The 9056-nt window shown below is 41.0% G+C and overlaps 4 non-coding genes across 4 annotated transcripts; all 4 read right to left on the bottom strand.

Annotated features, from left to right (window-relative positions):
* Window positions 1-644: 644 nt before the first annotated feature.
* Window positions 645-811, bottom strand: LOC125302715. The gene has a single exon (XR_007194952.1). It is a non-coding gene; the product is annotated as a U1 spliceosomal RNA (small nuclear RNA).
* A 2171-nt stretch (window positions 812-2982) lies between these two features.
* Window positions 2983-3147, bottom strand: LOC125302721. The gene has a single exon (XR_007194957.1). It is a non-coding gene; the product is annotated as a U1 spliceosomal RNA (small nuclear RNA).
* A 2168-nt stretch (window positions 3148-5315) lies between these two features.
* LOC125302714 lies at window positions 5316-5480 on the bottom strand. The gene has a single exon (XR_007194951.1). It is a non-coding gene; the product is annotated as a U1 spliceosomal RNA (small nuclear RNA).
* Window positions 5481-7652: 2172 nt separating this feature from the next.
* Window positions 7653-7814, bottom strand: LOC125302723. The gene has a single exon (XR_007194959.1). It is a non-coding gene; the product is annotated as a U1 spliceosomal RNA (small nuclear RNA).
* Window positions 7815-9056: the final 1242 nt, after the last annotated feature.

The raw sequence follows: 9056 nt of genomic DNA, 5'->3' as shown, positions 1-9056 counted from the left end.
GTAAAATATTGTGATCAACAGTGTCAAATGCTGCACTAAGGTCCAGTAGCACTAGGACTGATGTTTTACCTGAATCTGTGTTGAGGCGTATGTCATTGGAAACTTTAATGAGAGCTGTTTCAGTGCTGTGATTTGCCCGAAAACCAGACTGAAAGTAATCAAAATACCCATTTGATGTTAGGAAGGTGGTTAATTGATTAAAGACTACTTTTTCAATAATTTTGCCAATAAAAGGTAGATTGGATATGGGCCTGTAATTGTTTAGCATGGAGGCATCCAGGTTATTCTTCTTGAGAAGTGGCTTTACAACAGCTGTTTTCAGTGACTTAGGAAAAGTGCCAGACAGCAATGATACATTTACAATTTGAAGGACATCCGCCGCTATGAGGTGAAAAACAGTTTTGAAGAAATTGGTAGGCAGAGTGTCTAAGACACATGTGGAAGGGCTGATCTAAATTATCCCGGCTAGATAGTGGACAGGAGGCACGCACTAAATCTAGACTCCTCCGACGGAGAAGCCGAGCAAAAGAGTGAACGTACGGCAGAACATGGCACAGAAAGCAAAGAAATGAGCCATGGTGTCCCACAGAGTGCATTGTCCACGTTCCACTAGTCGCTCTGTCTTTTCTTTACACCATCAAAATCAGGGGAGAGCGCGAACGCAGTCCCCCACTACCAGAAATTGTGCAGTCGAGATTCCCACATTTGAGGAATTCGCAGGGGGTCAGCACGACCCGGATGTGCAATGGCCGAGCCTCGCCCTGGGCAAACAACCTTCTTGATCATTGTATCACCCCTGCCAGGTAAGTATGAGTTGGAACAGACCAAGTTGGCGCAGGGGTTCCTGGCCACTGGCAACACGCAGACGGTGGGCCCACCTCCAAGATTCCGTAAAGGGGGAGGGGCCTCCCTGAAAGACATCATTACTCGGAGCTTCCATAACAGCGACCTCTCCTGGTGAAGTGCCAAGTCAAGTCAAGTCAAGTCAAGTCAAGTTTATTTATATAGCACATTTCATACACAGAGGTCATTCAATGTGCTTTACATAAACAAAACCAAACGATAATAACAAATAAAAGCATAGAAGGGCAATATAGTCAAAGAATAGTTAAAAGGTAAAGATCATAATAAAAAGAAAACATAAAACACAAGGTAAAATCATTTAAAAATAAAGAATAATTAGTAAGCAAAAACAAAGGCAAATGTAGTAAAAAAAAGTAATAAAAGACAAAGTAGAATAATTATCGAGGCAGATTCAGAATTTGTAACTTCGGCACCGTTAGCAGAAAGCGCCTGAGAACAGTTTGGTCTTAAGTCTAGATTTAAAACTGGCTACAGTTGGGGCCTTTTAATGTCATCCGAAAGTTGGTTCCACAGCTGAGCCGCATAGCAGCTAAAAGCTGCTTCACCATGTTTAGTTCTAACTGTAGGTTTTACTAGCAGGTTTTTCACCTGGGACCTGAGAGGACGAGAAGGTGTGTACTGCTGAAGCATGTCTGACAAGTATTTAGGTCCTGCTCCATTTACTGATTTATAAACAAGCAATAGTGCTTTAAAGTCAATTCTGTGACTTACTGGAAGCCAGTGCAAGGACTTAAGAATTGGAGTAATGTGGTCAGTTCTTTTAGTTTTTGTTAGAGTCCTAGCTGCTGCATTTTGTATCACCTGAAGCTGTTTAATAGTCTTTTTAGGAAGGCCTGTGAACAGTCCATTGCAGTAATCAACCCTGCTGGAGATAAATGCATGAATGAGTTTTTCTAAGTCATGTTTTGACATCAGCCCTCTGAGTTTGACAATATTTTTGAGGTGGTAAAAAGCTGATTTAGTTATCGCTTTCATGTGGCTGTTGAAATTTAGATCACTGTCAATTAATACACCAAGGTTTTTAACAGTATCCTTTGCCTTCAACCCTTTTGTGTCAAGGAGAGTGGCAACCCTAAGTCTTTCCTCATTTTTACCAAATATAATTACTTCAGTTTTTCTTTTGTTCAGCTGAAGAAAATTTTGGGACATCCAGGTGTTGATTTGTTCTATACACTGACACATAGATTCAAGAGGACCATAGTTGTTTGGTGATAGAGCTAAGTAAATTTGTGTGTCATCTGCATAGCTATGATATGAAATCAAATTATTTTGAATGATTTGTCCAAGTGGGAGCATATAGAGGTTGAATAATAGTGGCCCCAAGATCGACCCCTGGGGAACACCACAGGTCAAGGACGTTGGTGTTGAGGTACAGTTTCGATGGCAACAAAGAAGCTCCTTTCTTGTAGATATGATTTTAGCCAGCTGATAACTATGCCTGTAAATCCAACCCAGTGTTCTAGTCTGTGTAGTAAAATATTGTGATCAACAGTGTCAAATGCTGCACTAAGGTCCAGTAGCACTAGGACTGATGTTTTACCTGAATCTGTGTTGAGGCGTATGTCATTGGAAACTTTAATGAGAGCTGTTTCAGTGCTGTGATTTGCCCGAAAACCAGACTGAAAGTAATCAAAATACCCATTTGATGTTAGGAAGGTGGTTAATTGATTAAAGACTACTTTTTCAATAATTTTGCCAATAAAAGGTAGATTGGATATGGGCCTGTAATTGTTTAGCATGGAGGCATCCAGGTTATTCTTCTTGAGAAGTGGCTTTACAACAGCTGTTTTCAGTGACTTAGGAAAAGTGCCAGACAGCAATGATACATTTACAATTTGAAGGACATCCGCCGCTATGAGGTGAAAAACAGTTTTGAAGAAATTGGTAGGCAGAGTGTCTAAGACACATGTGGAAGGGCTGATCTAAATTATCCCGGCTAGATAGTGGACAGGAGGCACGCACTAAATCTAGACTCCTCCGACGGAGAAGCCGAGCAAAAGAGTGAACGTACGGCAGAACATGGCACAGAAAGCAAAGAAATGAGCCATGGTGTCCCACAGAGTGCATTGTCCACGTTCCACTAGTCGCTCTGTCTTTTTTCTTTACACCATCAAAATCAGGGGAGAGCCTTGACGCAGTCCCCACTACCAGAAATTGTGCAGTCGAGATTCCCACATTTGAGGAATTCGCGCAGGGGTCAGCACGACCGGATGTGCAATGGCCGAGCCTCGCCCTGGGCAAACAACCTTCTTGATCATTGTATCACCCCTGCCAGGTAAGTATGAGTTGGAACAGACCAAGTTGGCGCAGGGGTTCCTGGCCACTGGCAACACGCAGACGGTGGGCCCACCTCCAAGATTCCGTAAAGGGGGAGGGGCCTCCCTGAAAGACATCATTACTCGGAGCTTCCATAACAGCGACCTCTCCTGGTGAAGTGCCAAGTCAAGTCAAGTCAAGTCAAGTCAAGTTTATTTATATAGCACATTTCATACACAGAGGTCATTCAATGTGCTTTACATAAACAAAACCAAACGATAATAACAAATAAAAGCATAGAAGGGCAATATAGTCAAAGAATAGTTAAAAGGTAAAGATCATAATAAAAAGAAAACATAAAACACAAGGTAAAATCATTTAAAAATAAAGAATAATTAGTAAGCAAAAACAAAGGCAAATGTAGTAAAAAAAGTAATAAAAGACAAAGTAGAATAATTATCGAGGCAGATTCAGAATTTGTAACTCGGCACCGTTAGCAGAAAGCGTCTGAGAACAGTTTGGTCTTAAGTCTAGATTTAAAACTGGCTACAGTTGGGGCCTTTTTAATGTCATCCGAAAGTTGGTTCCACAGCTGAGCCGCATAGCAGCTAAAAGCTGCTTCACCATGTTTAGTTCTAACTGTAGGTTTTACTAGCAGGTTTTTCACCTGGGACCTGAGAGGACGAGAAGGTGTGTACTGCTGAAGCATGTCTGACAAGTATTTAGGTCCTGCTCCATTTACTGATTTATAAACAAGCAATAGTGCTTTAAAGTCAATTCTGTGACTTACTGGAAGCCAGTGCAAGGACTTAAGAATTGGAGTAATGTGGTCAGTTCTTTTAGTTTTTGTTAGAGTCCTAGCTGCTGCATTTTGTATCACCTGAAGCTGTTTAATAGTCTTTTTAGGAAGGCCTGTGAACAGTCCATTGCAGTAATCAACCCTGCTGGAGATAAATGCATGAATGAGTTTTTCTAAGTCATGTTTTGACATCAGCCCTCTGAGTTTGACAATATTTTTGAGGTGGTAAAAAGCTGATTTAGTTATCGCTTTCATGTGGCTGTTGAAATTTAGATCACTGTCAATTAATACACCAAGGTTTTTAACAGTATCCTTTGCCTTCAACCCTTTTGTGTCAAGGAGAGTGGCAACCCTAAGTCTTTCCTCATTTTTACCAAATATAATTACTTCAGTTTTTTCTTTGTTCAGCTGAAGAAAATTTTGGGACATCCAGGTGTTGATTTGTTCTATACACTGACACATAGATTCAAGAGGACCATAGTTGTTTGGTGATAGAGCTAAGTAAATTTGTGTGTCATCTGCATAGCTATGATATGAAATCAAATTATTTTGAATGATTTGTCCAAGTGGGAGCATATAGAGGTTGAATAATAGTGGCCCCAAGATCGACCCCTGGGGAACACCACAGGTCAAGGACGTTGGTGTTGAGGTACAGTTTCGATGGCAACAAAAAGAAGCCCTTTCTTGTAGATATGATTTTAGCCAGCTGATAACTATGCCTGTAAATCCAACCCAGTGTTCTAGTCTGTGTAGTAAAATATTGTGATCAACAGTGTCAAATGCTGCACTAAGGTCCAGTAGCACTAGGACTGATGTTTTACCTGAATCTGTGTTGAGGCGTATGTCATTGGAAACTTTAATGAGAGCTGTTTCAGTGCTGTGATTTGCCCGAAAACCAGACTGAAAGTAATCAAAATACCCATTTGATGTTAGGAAGGTGGTTAATTGATTAAAGACTACTTTTTCAATAATTTTGCCAATAAAAGGTAGATTGGATATGGGCCTGTAATTGTTTAGCATGGAGGCATCCAGGTTATTCTTCTTGAGAAGTGGCTTTACAACAGCTGTTTTCAGTGACTTAGGAAAAGTGCCAGACAGCAATGATACATTTACAATTTGAAGGACATCCGCCGCTATGAGGTGAAAAACAGTTTTGAAGAAATTGGTAGGCAGAGTGTCTAAGACACATGTGGAAGGGCTGATCTAAATTATCCCGGCTAGATAGTGGACAGGAGGCACGCACTAAATCTAGACTCCTCCGACGGAGAAGCCGAGCAAAAGAGTGAACGTACGGCAGAACATGGCACAGAAAGCAAAGAAATGAGCCATGGTGTCCCACAGAGTGCATTGTCCACGTTCCACTAGTCGCTCTGTCTTTTCTTTACACCATCAAAATCAGGGGAGAGCGCGAACGCAGTCCCCCACTACCAGAAATTGTGCAGTCGAGATTCCCACATTTGAGGAATTCGCAGGGGTCAGCACGACCGGATGTGCAATGGCCGAGCCTCGCCCTGGGCAAACAACCTTCTTGATCATTGTATCACCCCTGCCAGGTAAGTATGAGTTGGAACAGACCAAGTTGGCGCAGGGGTTCCTGGCCACTGGCAACACGCAGACGGTGGGCCCACCTCCAAGATTCCGTAAAGGGGGAGGGGCCTCCCTGAAAGACATCATTACTCGGAGCTTCCATAACAGCGACCTCTCCTGGTGAAGTGCCAAGTCAAGTCAAGTCAAGTCAAGTCAAGTTTATTTATATAGCACATTTCATACACAGAGGTCATTCAATGTGCTTTACATAAACAAAACCAAACGATAATAACAAATAAAAGCATAGAAGGGCAATATAGTCAAAGAATAGTTAAAAGGTAAAGATCATAATAAAAAGAAAACATAAAACACAAGGTAAAATCATTTAAAAATAAAGAATAATTAGTAAGCAAAAACAAAGGCAAATGTAGTAAAAAAAAGTAATAAAAGACAAAGTAGAATAATTATCGAGGCAGATTCAGAATTTGTAACTTCGGCACCGTTAGCAGAAAGCGCCTGAGAACAGTTTGGTCTTAAGTCTAGATTTAAAACTGGCTACAGTTGGGGCCTTTTAATGTCATCCGAAAGTTGGTTCCACAGCTGAGCCGCATAGCAGCTAAAAGCTGCTTCACCATGTTTAGTTCTAACTGTAGGTTTTACTAGCAGGTTTTTCACCTGGGACCTGAGAGGACGAGAAGGTGTGTACTGCTGAAGCATGTCTGACAAGTATTTAGGTCCTGCTCCATTTACTGATTTATAAACAAGCAATAGTGCTTTAAAGTCAATTCTGTGACTTACTGGAAGCCAGTGCAAGGACTTAAGAATTGGAGTAATGTGGTCAGTTCTTTTAGTTTTTGTTAGAGTCCTAGCTGCTGCATTTTGTATCACCTGAAGCTGTTTAATAGTCTTTTTAGGAAGGCCTGTGAACAGTCCATTGCAGTAATCAACCCTGCTGGAGATAAATGCATGAATGAGTTTTTCTAAGTCATGTTTTGACATCAGCCCTCTGAGTTTGACAATATTTTTGAGGTGGTAAAAAGCTGATTTAGTTATCGCTTTCATGTGGCTGTTGAAATTTAGATCACTGTCAATTAATACACCAAGGTTTTTAACAGTATCCTTTGCCTTCAACCCTTTTGTGTCAAGGAGAGTGGCAACCCTAAGTCTTTCCTCATTTTTACCAAATATAATTACTTCAGTTTTTTCTTTGTTCAGCTGAAGAAAATTTTGGGACATCCAGGTGTTGATTTGTTCTATACACTGACACATAGATTCAAGAGGACCATAGTTGTTTGGTGATAGAGCTAAGTAAATTTGTGTGTCATCTGCATAGCTATGATATGAAATCAAATTATTTTGAATGATTTGTCCAAGTGGGAGCATATAGAGGTTGAATAATAGTGGCCCCAAGATCGACCCCCTGGGGACACACACAGGTCAAGGACGTTGGTGTTGAGGTACAGTTTCGATGGCAACAAAGAAGCCCTTTCTTGTAGATATGATTTTAGCCAGCTGATAACTATGCCTGTAAATCCAACCCAGTGTTCTAGTCTGTGTAGTAAAATATTGTGATCAACAGTGTCAAATGCTGCACTAAGGTCCAGTAGCACTAGGACTGATGTTTTACCTGAATCTGTGTTGAGGCGTATGTCATTGGAAACTTTAATGAGAGCTGTTTCAGTGCTGTGATTTGCCCGAAAACCAGACTGAAAGTAATCAAAATACCCATTTGATGTTAGGAAGGTGGTTAATTGATTAAAGACTACTTTTTCAATAATTTTGCCAATAAAAGGTAGATTGGATATGGGCCTGTAATTGTTTAGCATGGAGGCATCCAGGTTATTCTTCTTGAGAAGTGGCTTTACAACAGCTGTTTTCAGTGACTTAGGAAAAGTGCCAGACAGCAATGATACATTTACAATTTGAAGGACATCCGCCGCTATGAGGTGAAAAACAGTTTTGAAGAAATTGGTAGGCAGAGTGTCTAAGACACATGTGGAAGGGCTGATCTAAATTATCCCGGCTAGATAGTGGACAGGAGGCACGCGACTAAATCTAGACTCCTCCGACGGAGAAGCCGAAAGCAAAAGAGTGAACGTACGGCAGAACATGGCACAGAAAGCAAAGAAATGAGCCATGGTGTCCCACAGAGTGCATTGTCCACGTTCCACTAGTCGCTCTGTCTTTTCTTTACACCATCAAAATCAGGGGAGCCTTGACGCAGTCCCCACTACCAGAAATTGTGCAGTCGAGATTCCCACATTTGAGGAATTCGCGGGGGGTCAGCACGACCGGATGTGCAATGGCCGAGCCTCGCCCTGGGCAAACAACCTTCTTGATCATTGTATCACCCCTGCCAGGTAAGTATGAGTTGGAACAGACCAAGTTGGCGCAGGGGTTCCTGGCCACTGGCAACACGCAGACGGTGGGCCCACCTCCAAGATTCCGTAAAGGGGGAGGGGCCTCCCTGAAAGACATCATTACTCGGAGCTTCCATAACAGCGACCTCTCCTGGTGAAGTGCCAAGTCAAGTCAAGTCAAGTCAAGTCAAGTTTATTTATATAGCACATTTCATACACAGAGGTCATTCAATGTGCTTTACATAAACAAAACCAAACGATAATAACAAATAAAAGCATAGAAGGGCAATATAGTCAAAGAATAGTTAAAAGGTAAAGATCATAATAAAAAGAAAACATAAAACACAAGGTAAAATCATTTAAAAATAAAGAATAATTAGTAAGCAAAAACAAAGGCAAATGTAGTAAAAAAAAGTAATAAAAGACAAAGTAGAATAATTATCGAGGCAGATTCAGAATTTGTAACTCGGCACCGTTAGCAGAAAGCGTCTGAGAACAGTTTGGTCTTAAGTCTAGATTTAAAACTGGCTACAGTTGGGGCCTTTTTAATGTCATCCGAAAGTTGGTTCCACAGCTGAGCCGCATAGCAGCTAAAAGCTGCTTCACCATGTTTAGTTCTAACTGTAGGTTTTACTAGCAGGTTTTTCACCTGGGACCTGAGAGGACGAGAAGGTGTGTACTGCTGAAGCATGTCTGACAAGTATTTAGGTCCTGCTCCATTTACTGATTTATAAACAAGCAATAGTGCTTTAAAGTCAATTCTGTGACTTACTGGAAGCCAGTGCAAGGACTTAAGAATTGGAGTAATGTGGTCAGTTCTTTTAGTTTTTGTTAGAGTCCTAGCTGCTGCATTTTGTATCACCTGAAGCTGTTTAATAGTCTTTTTAGGAAGGCCTGTGAACAGTCCATTGCAGTAATCAACCCTGCTGGAGATAAATGCATGAATGAGTTTTTCTAAGTCATGTTTTGACATCAGCCCTCTGAGTTTGACAATATTTTTGAGGTGGTAAAAGCTGATTTAGTTATCGCTTTCATGTGGCTGTTGAAATTTAGATCACTGTCAATTAATACACCAAGGTTTTTAACAGTATCCTTTGCCTTCAACCCTTTTGTGTCAAGGAGAGTGGCAACCCTAAGTCTTTCCTCATTTTTACCAAATATAATTACTTCAGTTTTTTCTTTGTTCAGCTGAAGAAAATTTTGGGACATCCAGGTGTTGATTTGTTCTATACACTGACACATAGATTCAA

The sequence above is a fragment of the Alosa alosa genome, chromosome 10, assembly GCF_017589495.1.
Source record: "Alosa alosa isolate M-15738 ecotype Scorff River chromosome 10, AALO_Geno_1.1, whole genome shotgun sequence".
In the NCBI taxonomy this organism is placed as follows: domain Eukaryota; kingdom Metazoa; phylum Chordata; class Actinopteri; order Clupeiformes; family Clupeidae; genus Alosa; species Alosa alosa.
Note: the sequence above shows the minus strand (reverse complement) of the source record. Positions and strands in the feature narration are given on the sequence as shown.